Genomic DNA, 19,640 nt, shown 5'->3' with positions numbered 1-19,640 from the left:
CACACACACACACACACACACACACACACACACACACACACGTGTTCATTTATTTTCAAACAAGCTTGCATGAGCATATGTACAGGCACATGCATTCACACACACACACACACACACACACACACACACACACACACACACACACACACACACACACACACACACACACACACACACACACACACACACACACACACACACACACAGACACACACACAAACTTTTTTTTATTTTTCTATTTCTATTGAAACAAACCATGGGTTCCCAAGCCTGTTGTTTATAGGTGATACCATGATGAGGTCAGAGGTCATGTCCTGTGACCCCAGCTTCTGGTTTAATGTGCGACAGACCGCTGGGCAGGTGAACCGTTATGGTAGACATGATGCATACATGGCTTGGGTAAGGTTAACCCTTTCACTGCCACACGACAGCCGGTTAACCCTTTCACTGTGACAATACAGAAGGTTAGTAACCGCGGAGATAATGATGCTAATGATGGAGCATCGCCGTCGGTTGTGTGATAGTAAAGGGTTAACCTTCTGTCGTGTGGCAGTGAAAGGGTTAAAGCGATGTTTCAGATTTTTTTTATGCCTTAGTCCTATATGTTACTAACCAATTATGTTTTTGATCAGTAGAGTCCTTTCTCAGCACAATCCATGCTGTTCTTCATACTATCTTTGGCTAGTTAGCCACAAACCAATGCAAAATGAATGGGGTCAAGCTGACGGAAGACAACTTAAATCTATTCCACAGTGAGTGCACACAAAGTACATTTCAGTTGTCTTCAGTCAGCCTACAGTACAGACAGGAGCTTGACCCCATTGCCTTTATGCAAACACTGTGGCTAACTAACCAGCGCTAGCATGAGCAGGAGCTTGACCCCATTGACTTCATGCAGACATTGTGGCTAACTAACCAGCGCTAGCATGAGCAGGAGCTTGACCCCCCATTGACTTCATGCAGACATTGTGGCTAACTAACCAGCGCTAGCATGAGCAGGAGCTTGACCCCATTGACTTCATGCAGACATTGTGGCTAACTAACCAGCGCTAGCATGAGCATGAGCTTGACCCCATTGACTTCATGCAGACATTGTGGCTAACTAACCAGCGCTAGCATGAGCAGGAGCTTGACCCCATTGACTTCATGCAGACATTGTGGCTAACTAACCAGCGCTAGCATGAGCAGGAGCTTGACCCCATTGACTTCATGCAGACATTGTGGCTAACTAACCAGCGCTAGCATGAGCAGGAGCTTGACCCCATTGACTTCATGCAGACATTGTGGCTAACTAACCAGCGCTAGCATGAGCAGGGGCTTGTCTCATTTCAGCTCCAGGAATAGTACACTACTAGACCACTAGTCTCATGTCAGCCCCAGCAGTAGTATACTACCTTGGTAATACATTGGTATTATAGGGTAAAAAAAGCTTCTATTGAAGTTTTCGAATGAAGCTTTGAATGTCTGTCGTCATATTTTATGACATAATCATCTTTATTTTTTTCCTTTATCCTCAAACTAAATCCTCAATTTGAATAAAGTGATTCATCTGATAAAATGAGTATTTTTATTTTATTAAATCAATAATGAATATAACTCAACCTAAATAATCCAATAAGGGCACGGTTGGTACGAAAGTGATGGTGACGTCACTCTTGATGGAGCGCCGAGTGCCAAGTGGATGCAGACAGGCTGCCTGAATTCATTTATGATAAATGTTTTATTTAAATGTATGACGAGTCATATACTATAATAGTATAATACTATAATATTATTGTAGCCTAATCTTTATCTGCAACTGTGAAGAAAACCCCCATTGGTTTAAACAGAATGAATAGACACGTGTGTGTGTGTGTGTGTGTGTGTGTGTGTGTGTGTGTGTGTGTGTGTGTGTGTGTGTGTGTGTGTGTGTGTGTGTGTGTGTGTGTGTGTGTGTGTGTGTGTGTGTGTGTGTGTGTGTGTGTGTGTGTGTGTGTGTGTGTGTGTGTGTGTGTGTGTGTGTGTGTGTGTGTGTGTGTGTGTGTGTGTGTGTGTGTGTGTGTGTGTGATTATTTCCCCAGTACTACTTCACCGTCACATTCAACCATGACAACCAGAAGGCTCTGGAGCTCCGTACGGAGGACGTCAAGGACTGCGACGAGTGGGTGATCGCTATCACACAGGCCAGGTACTTCACGCCACCACCATCCCCTCTCCTCTTTCCGACCCCTGACATCTCAATGAGGTCACCAACACTAGCCACTAGCCAACTCATTACTCATTGCATTTCTTTTGATAAATCCAAATCTTTGAAAATGCACCTAGATGAGCTAGATGAATTCTGTCCCGCGACGAAATTCCATGTAAAAATTTCTTAATCCTTTAATCATTTCCCAGTAATTTTTGGATAGAATGGCGCGGCTATTCGTCAGCTACTGTAGTAGTTTAAAAAGGCAGTAACAAGGAGCAGAGGAAAACACCGGCCCTATCATCTGTTCCACGGTACCTCAAAGTGTGCACATGTAATTTATTTACATAGCAGTCATATGAGAATGAATTAATAGGAAATGTATAGCCGGATGTTGAGGAAATGCACATAATGCGTTGCTCTTCATGCCTACTCATCTAGCACTTAACTCTGCATGGATGTCTTTGTTGTGAACATGTATTTACATACTGTAGCAGTCTATGTATTTCCATGCTTCACTGATGCACAGGAGAAAATAGAGTGTGTAGAAAGTGTAAAAAGAACAGAGCAGCGGGAAGTTACTTGCGCATTACGCCTGTCTCTCACGCAGCGTACGCGGCCGGTGGAGATCGCAGCATAGAATAACATTAGAGCGTTTCTGTCGCGACACGCAAAAGTAGATAAATGGATCAAAAACGCATTAAAAACGTTGCCTGAGCAGATTCCCTGCTAGATGGGAAACAAACAAGGTCACAAAACCAAAACGGTTTTAATCCACACCACAGCATGCAGGCAAAGGGTTACCCATTTCCAACACAAAACCATGGTCCATGGTGAATAGTCTCCAGTAGGCCTACATAGTAATACAATGGCTTTTTTTTTTTTCAAGAAAAAAAAAAGTGCCAAGTGATAGCATAATTGGAAAAGCTGGAGGACCATGGTTTTGTGTTGGAAATGGATAATGCTTTTGCCTGCATGTTGTGGTGTGGATTCATTCCGGAAACCAGCCAGAACTCCAACCATGGCACCCAGGAAGTGAGCTAATAGCTTCAACTACACTACTGCCAAGTGTTTCATACAACGTGTGTCTGCGCTAATAGAAGACCTATCTATATAGAAGACCTATCTGGCCAAACACCTATCTGGCCAAACACATGGTATATAACATGAAGACTGCCTTGGCTTTGATAACCCTATCATGAGCCATGGCTGCTATAGACAGCGGGAACAATGGACTGAGTAGAGACTGCAGGGGAAGACTGCGTGTCTCCCTGCTGCGGAACATTCTGTCTCTCACTCTGTGTTAAAAAAAAGTTGCCATAGATTGTTATCTTTACTTTGAAAGCGAGATTACAGGTCTTACCATCTAAATTGAATCTCTCCATCTGGTTTCCAGGCAATCATGCTCCTCACTGTATTCATCATGGCAATGACCAAATAGCTGAAACCATGTCCCACATCTTAAATGGTTGCCATGTACACAGGGGCCTCTACATAAGTAGGCATGACAGAATAGTAGATTTGATAGCGAAAGATATCTCTTCTATTTTTAGGTCCTCCATCACGCTGTTTAAGCATTCTACCGTGAAGCCAAGCATGTTTAACCTGTGCAATGATGATTCTGTGTTCTCTAATATCACAGCTAACACCCCTGATGTCTTTGTTGTAAATGAACACCTTAGGGAGGTGTCCATTCTTGAGGTTGCCTGTACTTTTGATTACAGCTTAGAAGAAGCCTTTCTAACCAAAGTGTTGAAATACCAACAGCCACAGCAACCATCTCACAGCTAGACTACAGATGTAAACTTCTAGTTTTTATCTTTGGAAGCCTAGGGCATGTGCACAAGTTGGTTGTGAGGGGCCTACAAATAGCCGGTCTCCCCAAAAGGAAGGCCAAGCTGTTAGCAAGGTACTGCTCAGTATCAGCTATTATAGGAAGCCGCTCAATTTGGAGGAGGCGTTGTTTCCTTTACCCATGATTCATGTCCGATGTGTCCGGCAAGTAGTTCAGCTATACTGTATGTAACAGCGTTCTGCCGTCTTTCATACTTTCTGACTGCACTGGCAGTGTTTATGTCCTTTGTATGAGGTGTCCTTGTACTTCTGTTCATGTGGACATAAATAAACATTTCAAATGTGTGTGTGTGTGTGTGTGTGTGTGCGTGTGTGTGTGTGTCTGTAGTTACAGGAACCTGGCTACAGAGCATGAGACCCTCATGCAAAAGTATCTTCATCTACTCCAGATAGTGGAGACTGAGAAAACAGTCGCTAAGCAACTTCGACAACAGATCGAGGATGGAGAGATTGAGATAGAGCGGCTAAAGTCTGAGGTAACTTGTCTTGTTGTATTCCCGTCCTGTGTGTGTGTGTGTGTGTGTGTGTGTGTGTGTGTGTGTGTGTGTGTGTGTGTGTGTGTGCGTGTGCATGTGCGTGTGGGTGTGGGTGTGGGTGTGCGTGTGTGTGTGTATTTTTTATGGACATTTTAACCTCAGAAAAGTAAAAGAACATTCTAGGATATTCACAACTGAGAACCTGGAACACAGTTTGATACTAAAAAGATACAAAGAAAAGCTGGAAAGTAGAAAATTACTTTTTCACTCTGTTACACACGCAGTGCCTACAGTGTGGTTCACAATACATACATATACACAGAAGTATCCTGTTATGTGTGGTTCACAATACATAGTATATACAGAAGTATCCTGTTACATTTGGTTCGCAATACATACAGTAGTATCTATTCTACCCATCCTAGCTCTAACCGTCACTGTCAAAATAATGTGCCTGATGTCAAATGGCCTCATTCTTTCAGTTTTTGCATGACTACGTCCTTGAGAAAAACTGAAAAGTTGGATTATTTTTAAGCTATATATCTTATGTTGATGTATGGTATTTTTGGAGTGTTAAAAAATGTAAAAAAACAACGTATACCCAACCGAAAACCGTAAACCTAAAACCATGATACGAACCAAACCGTCGATTTTGTGAACCGTTCCACCCCTAGTGTCTATGAGCCATAGATATGCAGATATCATACACATCATTCTAATTAGTGTATATTAGTTGTACAGCCCTGGCCTATTCCTATTTTAACTTATAATTGTACTATATTCTATTGTGCTATATTTTATTTAGTTTATATCCCATATAATTTTATTCTACCTCTTGTTTACAGTTGTACAGCCCTGGCCTATATTTTATTTCATAATTATATTATTCTATTGTGCTTAACTTAAATTACCCTGTTCAGGTCATTTGCATACAAAACAACGCCTCCAGAGCTCCTTATAAGGCAACTAATGATGCAGCTGTGGGAAAATGGATGCGGAAGCGTTTTGCGACCCATCGAAATTAGATTAGATTAATTGTATTGTCATCATATATAGTACAGCTCGGGCCAATCAGATTGGCAAATCGCCGAACTCCGTTGTAGAAAAATAACAGGCGTCCTGGTAGATGGGGAAAGCAGCTGGGGAAAGCAGACAGAAGGGATTAGACAGGGGAACATATATACTGGTGCTGCAGGCAGCTCTCTGCACTGGACAGGTGATTCAAATTGGGGTAACGACCTACCCACTCTACCATGCTCTTTGAGTAAGTAGACTCCCCATTGCAGGTAGAGTGGGGGTCGTCACACCCTCCCCCTAAAGAAAAGGGTTCTACCCTATTAACAAGTTACCTTTTATTTTACAAACAAGCTAACCCAAATGTAACTAATATTACTTTATTCAACAGTTGGTCTAACCCTAAACACAAAACACAACCCGTTTAACCCTTTTATCCATTCCCCTCACCATCCTGCCTCCGCTCTCTGCAACATAGGGCCCTAGGAAGCAATTTAAGAGAGCAGGAGATAGTAGGGATTGGGGAACAGACAAAACAAGGGTTACACATTAGACAACAGAACACACTAATTTAAAAAATACAAATGTCTCAAAAACATTTGTCAAACAGGGATATGAAAGAGCTAAATAAAGCACAGCAAACTCTACAATGTAACCACATGAGTACTCTTTATTTTCTCCCTCTAAATTCAAATAAAAAATTTTATAACCTTCCCAGATATCCCTGGTATATACAAATAAACAACATCAATATCAAACAAACAAGTCCCCAATTGTCAAACATAAATATTAATATGTGGAGCAAAAGTTGAGTGTTGCTACAACCTGAGCTTAGGAGTGGAGAAAGCCCCCATATGTCACAAACAAAGCAACAAACAAAGTGTATAACAATTTCAGACACTAATCATCTCCAACACCCCTGCTGACCGGTCACCCCTTCCCCTCACCCTCCTGCCTCCGCTCTCTGCAACATAGGATCCTAAGAAGCAAATTAAGAGAACAAGAGACAGAATTGGGGAACAAACGAGACGAGAAGAACAGAGAATGTTAAAAGATGATGTACTTCAAAACCAATGGAGTCAACCCTATAATTTAAATCTACCATTTAAACTTAAATGGTCAACCATGCCCAGACGCATGTCATTAGGTGCTGAAAAGTTGTGGGCACAACCACCTCATTTATCTCAGCACAATGACCATAAAGAGATTTTCTCTTATTTTTTTTCTCTTTTCCTTTCTCTTTCTTCCAGTTTTCATTTTCTTCTTCCCAACCATCTCACTCTGAATAGTCATAGGACCACCAACTTTCTGACCAAACCTCAGGTCATTAGGGCTAAACCCTGTGATCTCCTGGGCGACCTCTCTGGAAGCCAGTAGGAGCCATGGCAGTCCCTTCTCAGGAACGGGTACTGGATAAGTGGAACAGAGATAAACATTATTGTATTCCCTATTATTCCCCTCCCTTTAGATGGGCAAAAGTTGGTGGGCTGTAGGAGGTCCACATGAAACGTTACCGCCTGCTCGCCTTTGGAAATAACAATTGTCTCATCAATTCTTCCAAACGGCATGGCTGTATCTAACAGCGTTTCCAAAGCCGGATCAATTTCCACCCCTGTAGCCAAATCAGACTGTGACATGGACCGACATTTCGCAGGCAGAACCAAACTAACATGAACAGTCTCAACATCCATGCCCTGGGTAGCCCCCTGCGCATCACACGTTGCCGTCATTGCCTGTGTCACTGCACAGGCTGGATGCTCAATGACAACATCTGATATGTCGTCAAACATAGGACTAGGAGAGTCTTGTGAGTCTGGACTAGGAGAGTCTTGGGTGACCACACTTGGGAGAGGCCCCTCGGCCCACACCCGCACCCCGGAAAGATTGTTACCCAGTTTGATGTCCACACCATCAACAGGCAACTCAGCGCGCACACCTCTCCGCACATCACCACTTCCCAAACCTGAAATGAGAGAAATGTTACGTACAGGAACAGGGAACACAGACAACGTTGGATGAGGAGACAAAAAAAGTCTAGCTGCAGATCTAATTTGGCAAGCTCAGCCTTTTGCTTAATCTCCTCCAAAACGAACTCTTGTCTGTGCTTTGCCTCTTCTAAAGCCAACTGTTGTCTGTGCTTTGCCTCCTCTAAAGCCAACTGTCTGTACTCTCGTCTCAGAAGATCTCTCTGTTGCTCAAAACCGAGTGCCATAGTGCCTAAACAAAGTGTGCCACACTCACAAACAAAGTGTCATACGACACAGTTGGCCTACAAAACAAACAAAACCTATGCTATGAAGCGTGAATACCAAGAATAAGACAGTCTGATCCAATGAACCTCCCCACCCTGACTAACTACAGGGCCTAACTAACTAACTACCTCAAAACCTCAATCTTCGTGCCACTACATGCAGGGGGTACCTATGCACTGGAACTCTCTGGGCAGAAGAAGTACCTGTTATACAGCCACTCCTCTGAGCCAGAGACGTGCTCCCGAGAGGACACAAGCGCCAACACCAGTGTCTCTACCCACGTTTGTAGCCGCCTAAAAAAGAAAATACCAAGACAAGTCCCCCTATTGGGAACCTGCCATCTTTGCCTACCTGGGGATTTATGGTTCCCAAAACACACAGACTGTATTATTAAGGTATCAACCCTCCAAAGCCCCAACATGAGAAACAACAAAAACAAAATAACAAATCTCTTTACCACAAGAAATCTGCACAAAAACAAACTGCTACCTTCCCCAAATCCCAAACAATCAAACACCAAGAACAAAGACCAAATCACATGTGCTTACTCCCTAACACTGGCATACAAATAATTAGGCTACAAACAAATTCTAGCCAACAGGCTAGAAATACTAGCTGCAAACCTCAGGTCACAGACACTTGTCCAATTAAGCAGCCTAACTAATCTTTCCAATTAGCCCTTCTATACTAAGACAGAGGCCAAACAAACTGTCCCAACAGGAACTTTACTACAAACGCCAGTCAAATTCCAAATGCTAGCAAAATCACCAAGCACAAATACCAATCTAACCACACTAGGCCAAATTACAAACAAAGTCAATGTCTAACTACCACAAAAGGTCCTACAAACGGATCGAGCCCCCATATATGACGAACCAGAGGTTTGTCACAAATAGGGAGTCCACACGTGATACCAAGTTAAAAAAGAATTTATTTAAACCTATTTAAAGAAACAAATATTGAATAAACAACAAATGTAGGTACTGTATCAGAATTGTCAAAGGATCCAAAGTTGGTTCGCTAGGTGGCTGATACAACCTGTCCTGGTAGATGGGGAAAGCAGATGGGGAAAGCAGACAGAAGGGATTAGACAGGGGAACATATATACTGGTGCTGCAGGCAGCTCTCTGCACTGGACAGGTGATTCAAATTGGGGTAACGACCTACCCACTCTACCATGCTCTTTGAGTCAGTAGACTCCCCATTGCAGGTAGAGTGGGGGTCGTCACACGCATAATGAATGAACGCAGTATAGGCTTATTATTCCATTAATGACTTGTTTCATTAGGATTTAGTAGATACTATATATATGCTCTACCCTACATACAGACTGTACTTATACTGTACGTAGGGCAGAGCATACAGTATACTTATACTGTATGTAGGGCAGAGCATATATATAGTATCTACTAAATCCTAATGAAACAAGTAATTCGAATAATATAAGCCTATATACTGTTCATTCATTAGACACGTAGGCTATACTGGTGCACACAAGACTTATGGAATATTAATGCAGTCTATTTTCACACGATTCGCTTTAGTTCTTATTTATTTATTTATCCACTGTCATTTCAGTGTTGGTGTATAGGCTATATAGTGTATTTCAATATAAGTTTAATTGATTAATGATATATTCGAAGGAATGCAGGTTTATAGCTATATCAAACAAAGGTCTGTCCCATTGTATACCAATCAATGGGATATATTGCATGTTGACCTGCATTCTTTCAAATGTATATAATTAATCATTAAAACAGATATGTAACAAATAAGAAATACAAATTCCACAGAAGGCATTAAATAATTATTATTTTCAATCATTTCACAATAATTGCATAATTGAGTTTGAATATCTGAGTAATTAAAGTAATTATACATTTGTCCAAAATAGCTGGTTCAGATATGGTTAATCCAGCTGCCCTGTGATCAGATGCAGGGGTGTAGCTGTAGATTCTGGGCCCCATGAAAGAATGTATTTGTAGGCCCCCAGTGAATGCGAGCGTGCGTAAGCGTGCGAGCAAAAACATTTTTGCCCATTTATTTATTGATGAAAACGCATAATATGGTTTTTACCTATACATTCGGATCAGCAGTTCAGCACCTGCACTGTTGGTGGGTAAGCCTAGTAAAGGATGTCGCATTGCGTTCATCTTCAATGAATGGACCAATGCAATAGTCTACCAAAGCCCCCCCCTCTCTCTCTATATATCTCACACACACACACACACACACGCACGCACGCACGCACGCACACACACGCACACACACACACACACACACACACACACACACACACACACACACACACACACACACACACACACACACACACACACACACACACACACACACACACACACTTCAGAAACAAACATAGTATCAATGAGAGCATCAATAAATACACCTGAGTGATGTATAGTAAGAAAAAGAAAAAAAATTTGCCCCCCCCCCCCCCCCCCCCCCCAGTGTTGGGCCCTTGGAATCATCCTTAAGTCTCCTTCGATGTATTGAGGGGCATTGGTCTCTGCTTTGTTAGCAGGAAAGACAGAACATATACAGTATTAAAACCTGTAGAAACAATCCACAGGTGATGTCTGAGTGAGGCTGACGTGACACATTGAATTGCTCTGTTCTGTTCCAAGATTTAGAGACACTTTTCAACACCCCTTATGTTTGTTTTGCATTATGTAACATGTGCAAAAGTATATCACTTTTATCACTTCGGGGATGTTTAAGAATGCATCTTTGTGGTGTCCATCAGATCGCTGGACTGCTGAAGGACAACGAGAAGATCCAGTCCAGTCCTGAGGTCCCGCCCAGCGATGATGACACTGAGATCAAGAAGATTAAAAAGGTGAGCTCCGCTCGCAGCCATCACATCCTTCTGTTCCTACAGGGGTTGGCTGGTTGAAGTTGTTTGGCGCATTGAAATAGTATACACAAAATATATATATATTTTTTTTTATCCACTTTTTTCTCCCATTTTTCTATATTTTCTCCCATCCCAATTTCGTATCATCCAATTCAACCCTCCCCTGTCACGAACGCTGTTTCTTGCCTCCCACAAGCCGGCTGCAATGTGGACTAAGTCGTACATAGCACAAGTCCCCTCCGGTACTTGAGGTAACAGCAGTCGCATCTTTTCACCTGCGCAGCTCGATCTCTCAGTGGCGAGGAGTAACGCGTGGGAGGCTCACGCTGCCCCCGACACTTCCTGATTCTACTGCGCAGGCGCACCAACCGACCTGTAGGAGTCGCTGTCCACAACGCCCGATCCCCACCCATCAGTTTCCCACCCCCTAATACGGCCAATGTGTATTAGTATGAACGACCAGCTAAACTGAAAGCAATGTGGAGCGCTGGGCTCGAACAGGCGAGCCCAGCGTCTCTGCATTCGTGGCGAGCGCCTTGCTCACTACGCCACGTAGCCGCCCTACACAAAATATTTCTTAAATGGTTATCTGGAAGAGGAAGTGTGTTGATTGGGATGTGTAAGATGTAAATAAAAAATAGAAGAAATTATATATATTATATGGTATTTATTTAGTATATATTATATATTATATATGTATATTTAATTTATATAAATGTATTGGATTGTATAGAGATACAGCGTTTATACATGTAGTGGCCGCTTGTCGCTCCCCAATGAATCGACAAGCGGCACGATGTACCCACTTAGATATTTCCTATACTCAGCAATCACAGTTGTGGATGTTGATAAAGATGAATGTCCAAGCTGCAGCCGATGTAGTTTGCAGGGTTTTATTGTCCAAAGGAAAGGTGTATGATGATGAAGTTGAACAGAACAGTTGTCAATTGTTTGTTATAGAAGCGGTTCCAACAGTGAAAGCAGGTTTGAGAGTGAATCCTCGGCAGGTGCATGCCCTCGGCTCTGATTAACAGCCTCTTATAATAGAGGTGGTGTGCCCCCTAGTAATATAAATACACCATTACCATATAATACAACTTCTAATAATGTCGGTTTTGGCTTCTACAATACATATAATTAACAATAGAATAAAATTATATAGTTTGTGATGAATAGTTAAAAAGGGGTAGGAATAAAATTAAAAAAAAAAGTGTATACTTCTTCCTACTCCTTTTTCGAACAGGGTAAATTATGATTAGTTTATCTGTTTCTCTTTTTGTTGTCTTTTTTTTGTATACTGTATGTCAAATGAACAGATATATTTTTGTTTTTATATTTGTTCGAAAATACAAATATTTCATTCATTCAGTATCAGATAAGTGAGGAAATATTGAGGTATTCAATATAATAATATAATAATAATAATAATAATAATAATAATAATAATAATAATAATAATAATAATAATAATAATAATAATAATAATAATAATAATAATAATAATAATAATAATAATAATAATAATAATAATAATAATAATAATAATAATAATAATAATAATAATAATAATAATAATAATATTAATAATAATAATAATAATAATAACATATAATGAAAAATATATACATTGTTTTATGATTATATTTGTATATATATATATACGTATATACTGTATTGTTATCTATTTTGCAAACATATAGACATGCACATGCTTACGTGTACTGACCCCCCCACATACAGTGTGCATGAGGCTGTGAAAAATAATCAATGCATCAGTATGAATGTGGAAGTCCAACTGCATGTCAGTCAATCATGTAATATTGATTTTATTTGATTATTTTTATGTTCATTACGCTATGAACTAATAACTTGGTGTAACATTTGAATCGCATGTGTTCAATAATAATGAGTTCTGTTACGTTTTTCCACCAATTACGCTTTTATATCAATGTATCATGAATATTAATCGAATCTAAACAAGCCGAATCAAACCGTGTTCAATATGTTTTACAAAGCATTTAACCTTTGACTGGATTGAATGGGGGACTGTATTAAATACGTCTGCTCCCATATTTGATGTAATTCGGGCCTCCTAATCTACCCCACAGTGTTAGTATTAGCCCTAACATTACATACCAAAAATGATACCTAATGTCAGCTACAAACATTACAGCCAATGCCAGCTAGTGTTAATCAAAGAGCATCTATTCTCCTCTTCCTTGTCTCCGCTCCCCAGGTCCAGAGTTTCCTGCGCGGGTGGATCTGCCGCAGGAAGTGGAAGACCATCATCCAGGACTACATCCGCTCGCCACACGCCGAGAGCATGAGGAAGAGGAACCAGGTGGTGTTCAGCATGCTGGAGGCGGAGGCGGAGTACGTCCAGCAGCTCCACATCCTGGTCAACAACTTCCTGCGGCCGCTCCGCATGGCCGCCAGCTCCAAGAAACCTCCCGTCACCCACGACGACGTCAGCAGCATCTTCCTCAACAGGTGATCCCGGCCAGGTTTTTGGTGCTTGTTGTGGGGGGTGTCGTCATAGCAGTGGGTGGTGTTGTTGTTGTCATAGCAGTGGGTGTTGTTGTTGTTGTCATAGCAGTGGGTGTTGTTGTTGTTGTCATAGCAGTGGGTGTTGTTGTTGTTGTCATAGCAGTGGGTGTTGTTGTTGTTGTTTTTGTCATAGCAGTGGGTGTTGTTGTTGTTGTCATAGCAGTGGGTGTTGTTGTTGTCATAGCAGTGGGTGTTGTTGTTGTTATAGCAGTGGGTGTTGTTGTTGTCATAGCAGTGGGTGTTGTTGTTCGTGTCATACCAATGGGTGCATGGTGTTGTTATAGCAATGGGCGGTGTTGTTGTCATAGCAGTAGGTGGTGTTGTTGTCATAGCAGTAGGTGGTGTTGTTGTCATAGCAGTGGGTGGTGTTGTTGACATAGCAGTGGGTGGTGGTGTTGTTGACATAGCAGTGGGTGGTGGTGTTGTTGACATAGCAGTGGGTGGTGGTGTTGTTGACATAGCAGTGGGTGGTGGTGTTGTTGTCATAGCAGTGGGTGGTGGTGTTGTCATAGCAGTGGGTGGTGGTGTTGTTGACATAGCAGAGGGTGGTGGTGTTGTTGTCATAGCAGTGGGTGGTGGTGTTGTTGACATAGCAGTGGGTGGTGGTGTTGTTGACATAGCAGTGGGTGGTGGTGTTGTTGACATAGCAGTTGGTGGGGGGTTGTAGATTCATAGGGGGGAGGAGGTGGTGCAGCTGCACTCAAGCCCTTTATGTTGTGGGGGCCCAAAGAGAAGCCCCTCCCACTGTGTGACACACTGCATACAAAGGCATTAACATTATATACAGTCTACAACTCCTGTCTCTCAATAAAACTGAACCTAAGCGAAACAGAATTGCTTCACCTGCCGGCCAAATCCTCCCCCCTGACCGATCCTTTCCATCACAGTGGAGAATGTAGTTGTGGCCGCGTCCCAGACCGCCAAGAACCTTGGTGTTGTCCTTGATGACCGGCTGAACTTCTCCGTTCACATCGCCGCAACAACCAGAACCTGCAGATTTTTCCTGAGCAACGTCAGAAGGATCCGCCCCTTCCTGACAAAAGAAGCCACTCAACTTCGTTTTTTTTTTCGTAGCCGTAGTTTGCGAAGACGCTCTCTGATTGGCTAGCCCCGCGTACAGCGAAGACCCTCTCTGATTGGTTTAGCTCCGAAGGGCTCTGGGATAGAACTGTCCAACGCACATTACGTATATATTCACTGCTTCGAAGTGGTTATGCTTTGGCCCTCTTTCGAAGTGGGTTATGCTTAGAGTTTGGAATCAGGGCTGGTGGTCCATAAATATGTATTCTAGGAGAATATATATGTAATGTGCGAACAATCTTGTGTGTACAAGGCGGACATTTCTATCCCAGAGCCCGTCGGAGCTAAACCAATCAGAGAGGGTCTTCGCTGTACACGGGCTAGCCAATCAGAGGGCGTCTTCGCAAACTACGGCTACGAAAAAAAATCACACCACTCATCCAATCAACAGTCATCTCTCGCCTCGACTACTGCGAGGCACTGCTCGCTGGTCTGCCGAGTCTCTTCAACTCATTCAGAACGCAGCCGCCCGCCCGATCTCCAACCTACTGGCTGCACTGGCTCCCCAATCCGCTTCAAGGCCCTGGAATATCACGCAGCGAAGGGAACGGCTCCCGCCTACCTCCGGTCAATGGTCTCTAACTACAGCTGATAGAGCTGTACCCTTCCTGCTGACTTGTCGTACAAAACTTGTAAGTCGCTTTGGATAAAAGCGTCAGCTAAATGACGAAATGTAAATGTAAATGTACAGTCAACACTGTGATCCAGCTCCACCCGTGTCAATGCTGTTGCAACCAATTATATCTCAAATGTTTTAAGCAGAATTGAAAAGGTACATTGAAACATGCAACTCTCAATAAGCTGCTAAAGGCAGAGAGCAAAAATTGCAGCACCATGGCTATTATAATTATGTCCGCAGTATGCAGAGCCTATCCGAGGACATTATGAATTCTGTAGCGTCTGTGTGTGGATGAATGTGAGTGTGTGTATGTGTTTGTGTTAATCCACACAATATCTCACAAACTACTGTATAGGGCCGATCAGCCTGTGCTTTGGCGCAGAACATCACAGAGGGACAAGAATGAGGGTGTGGGAATATTTTTCACATCAGGCAAGCGCCTACGCACACACATAGCAAGAACAGAGAGACTAAGGCTCAGCTTCTTCCTGCAGGCCATCAGAACATTGAACACTGAACTGTCCACACACAAGTACACATGAGCACACACATACACACTGTTAGATCCTGATCAATCTGGCCAGTATCACGTCTTCGTCTGTTTGGCTCTCCATCCACTCCTCTGCATTGTGTAATTTTAATGGTCCTGACGTCTCAGATACTGGCTGATATAATCCTTATCTCTCCCCGTTAGTGCGATCCGCGAACCATAATAATTCTCCACCTTCGTAAGAATTCGACACTTTGACACAGCGTAATACCTTACAAGGAGAAGCGTTGTTTATTTGATAAACAGAAGCCTCAGCTCAGATGTCAACAGATCGTATTGTCCTTGAAAAGTCTATTCTAATGATCTTTCGGTGTGTTCAGTCTATCGTCCTTCTGCTATTCAGTCCGATGGTGGTCAGGCCTGGTCTTTAGCCTAAACCCTCCTCGCGTTAGCCGAAGCTAATGATGATGTGTCATTCTTCCTCCTCCCCCCCCCCCCCCCCCGTGATGAGAGGAGAGTCTCTTGGTCTCTTCCCTCCTGTGGGATTCGTTTCTTTGGTCTGCCTCACACCCGGAAACACTGTTCGACTTATAGATCTTCGTCATAGCAACGACGGCCCCGCCCCTCTCCTGGTTGTCATGCGACGCTGTCATGACAACTGCTAATAACCTTTCACACATTTCAAAATGTTTCATTACTGTCAAAACCTCCATCACGCTCTGCCTCTGTGCCCTGTGCTGCTCCGTTATCTTTGTTGTGTCTTAGATCGGAATTCAACGCTAACGCGGCCTGTGCCTGTGAAACCGCTGGTTCACCACCATCTATATCATCCCGTGATGATAATGGTATTACCCTCTTAAAGCGTCTCTTTATATCAGTTTATAAACCAAATATACATTGAAAAAACACCATTTTCTCTCAATTCCCCCTTGATTCTTATCACCCCTTCAGAATCATAAATCATTATTTGGTTTTTTAATTAATTATCCCAAAAATAGACTGTGGTTGAAGCAACCCAACCTCATCTCTTGTGCACAAGAAATGAAGACGGCCCGCGGTCAACCCAGTGATCTTGCTGGCTGATGTCCGTTTGCGCCCCCCTTCGTGCACAAAGGGAACCGAAACAGACCACCAAAACCAACAACATCCAACGACTCATAACAATTAGGGCCCCTCTGTCTGCTCCCAATAATTCTATCCTGTTGTTTTACTGTTTTCCCTCTTATCTACCTTCTATATATATATATATATATATATATATATATATATATATATCCTTCTATACATATATCTTATATATGAATCCTCCATTTATATCTCATACTCCTATCAATTATTATCAATGAACACAGGACTTCTCGCTGTTGTCTCGTCTCTCGATCTCCTGATTGACTCTGAAAGGAAGTCCCTGTTTTGTCCATGATTCATTCAATACACCCGCCCATGCTCTGTTGTTTCAAAACGCCTCGAAACAGCGTCTCCGCAGGAAAGCCCCCTTAATTCACTGAACATCTCCCCTTTGCCTCCCTTCTCATCTCCTACACAGTGGCTTCTGTGCTCTGTAGATAAAACTCTCGATTTTCAAAACAAAAACGTGCCGCTCTGCTCTGTCCCAAAACACACTATTACAGCTGGCATTCTCTGTCGCTACTTATTTACGGATGCACTATCTGTTCGTTTTTATTTGGCTTAAAAGATCAAAACAACCGTGTGTGCACAGTGAACTCACATCTTTCTCCTGAGCGCTGTTTCTCCTACAGCTCTGGTTCGCCTCCTGACCGCTCAAATCGATTCTCTCCCATGGTTGGCTGGCCTTGCTTGCCGGCTTGGCTCGAGTCCATGATGGCTGTTGTTCACTTGTCACCGCATTGAAAAGTCTTTTTCCGTTCTTATCTCTTGCAAATCCGGCTGTCATCGGCAACCAACTGTTAGATTCTGATCAATCTGGCCAGTATCACGTCTTCTTGTGTTATCCTCTCTCCATCCAATTCCTCTGCGTTGTGTAATTTTAATGGTCCTGATGTCTCAGATACTGGCTGATATAATCCTTATCTCTCCCCGTTAGTGCGATCCGCGAACCATAATAATTCTCCACCTTCGTAAGAATTCGACACTTTGACACAGCGTAATACCTTACAAGGAGAAGCGTTGTTTATTTGATAAACAGAAGCCTCAGCTCAGATGTCAACAGATCGTATTGTCCTTGAAAAGTCTATTCTAATGATCTTTCGGTGTGTTCAGTCTATCGTCCTTCTGCTATTCAGTCCGATGGTGGTCAGGCCTGGTCTTTAGCCTAAACCCTCCTTGCGTTAGCCGAAGCTAATGATGATGTGTCATTCTCCCTCCCCCCCCCCCCCCCTCCGTGATGAGAGGAGAGAGTCTCTTGGTCTCTTCCCTCCTGTGGGATTCGTTTCTTTGGTCTGCCTCACACCCGGAAACACTGTTCGACTTATAGATCTTCGTCATAGCAATGACGGCCCCGCCCCTCTCCTGGTTGTCATGCGACGCTGTCATGACAACTGCTAATAACCTTTCACACATTTCAAAACGTTTCATTACTGTCAAAACCTCCATCGCGCTCTGCCTCTGTGCCCTGTGCTGCTCCGTTATCTTTGTTGTGTCTTAGATCGGAATTCAAAACATTTTACTCTGCTAATGCGGCCTGTGCCTGTGAAACCGCTTGTTCACCACCGTCTATATCATCCCGTGATGATAATGGTATTACCCTTTTAAAGCGTCTCTTTATATCAGTTTATAAACCAAATATACATTGAAAAAACACCATTTTCTCTCAACACACACAACACACATTCTGCATTTGCTCACACACAAACGGTCACTTTAAACACAATGGAAAGGACACTTTAAAGGAACAAGGAAAAAAAGGTCACTTTAAGGAAAGGACTGTTGTGGTTCTTGTATAGTATAGTTTAGAAATAGCAAGTATAGCATAGGGACATAGAGTAAAACTGTATATTGTATAGTAGTGTACATAGGACCCAGTGCCTTAATTCGTAGCGAGCAGTGTATTGCATTTATCTCAGGACTTTAACATGTCTATTTTATCATGTCTATTTTATGTCTATTTTATTATCTTCTACTTGTTTTATTTACTATTGTATTATTGCACAATCAAAGCGGGTATGGCCACCCGCATTTCACTGTATGCCCTGGTATGTATGTGACAAATAAACTTCTTGAATCTTGAATCTGGAATGGTACACCTTTTTACCGCCAGGGGGCGACAACAGCTTTCGCTCAGCATTCACAGGGATCAGCGCAACCAAAGAGCAATGGCTGAGCCTCACCCAATGTGATCTCATCAACAGCCCAATTGTTTTATCTGGCAATAGATTGGGGCGATGGTAATCATTTAGTAAAATACAATATAAATTCAACATTTTGGGAGCGGGGAGTTCATTTTGTGATGTGAATAGTGAGCATGGCCATAGGACGCCCTCTTGGCTGACCCTCACCCACCAGCATGCCTCCCATTCCCAGTAACCGGCTAGTATTACTCAGTTGCGATTTGTGCTCTACCTAACATAAACGCTAGCGTTTTCGATTGGAAACAATTTGTGTATGCTAAAGGCATATCAATCTCAATGAATAGCACAAACTGCAAGACATAAAACGTATGTGTACATGCCATGTCTTTCATTCATTGGGGGGACATATATATTACCAACTATAACATGCTGCGGACATATGTCCTCCAATAAGCACTGATTCTAGTTCTATTATAATTCACTGTTTTATGCTGAGAAATTAAACATGCAGTATTCACATGTATATATGTGATACCTAAGCAAGGTATCTATGAGGTTGTCATGTCTTGTTTTGGCATCCTGGCTCGCTATTTTAGGAACCTCTTAAGCTGCAACGTCCCTCATATGGGACGTTTTTCGGATTTTTTGCAACCGGCACTTTGGCGACCCCTAGTGGCTCGGGTGTGCATATTTTGTAATACAATATATATATCGATTTGTTGCCTGTCGATAGCGACAAAATCCGACAAAATCCGTTCAGTGGTTCTCGAGTTACATGCCGGTATTTGAGGCTTGTGCAAAGTACACGGTATTGCGCAAAATACCACTCCCGACTCAGGCTGCAGTAGTTCTGTCAATCTAGATCCGATCTCGAAAATGATTGTGGATCGTTGTAATCAATGAGTGTGGCTTTCCAATGATACCCCACATGGGGATCTAAACATTTTTATAAAAAAAACACGAAGAAACACGAAAACAGGAAGAGCAAAACAGCCGA

General features: G+C 42.6%; 1 pseudogene across 1 annotated transcript in view; it reads left to right on the top strand.

Moving 5' to 3' along the window:
* The window catches only part of LOC311223431 (ras-specific guanine nucleotide-releasing factor 1-like), a 147,272-nt pseudogene that overhangs the window by 29,426 nt on the left and 98,206 nt on the right, over positions 1-19,640 (top strand). The window contains exons 2-5 of the transcript in view: positions 2,061-2,167; positions 4,350-4,497; positions 10,528-10,620; positions 12,875-13,128. The product of the transcript in view is annotated as a ras-specific guanine nucleotide-releasing factor 1-like (transcript). The remainder of the gene's footprint in view (positions 1-2,060; positions 2,168-4,349; positions 4,498-10,527; positions 10,621-12,874; positions 13,129-19,640) is intronic.

Source organism: Notolepis coatsorum, assembly GCF_963971535.1.
Source record: "Notolepis coatsorum genome assembly, chromosome: 2".
NCBI classification, from domain to species: Eukaryota; Metazoa; Chordata; class Actinopteri; order Aulopiformes; family Paralepididae; genus Notolepis; species Notolepis coatsorum.
This window is presented reverse-complemented; position numbering and strand designations above follow the sequence as displayed.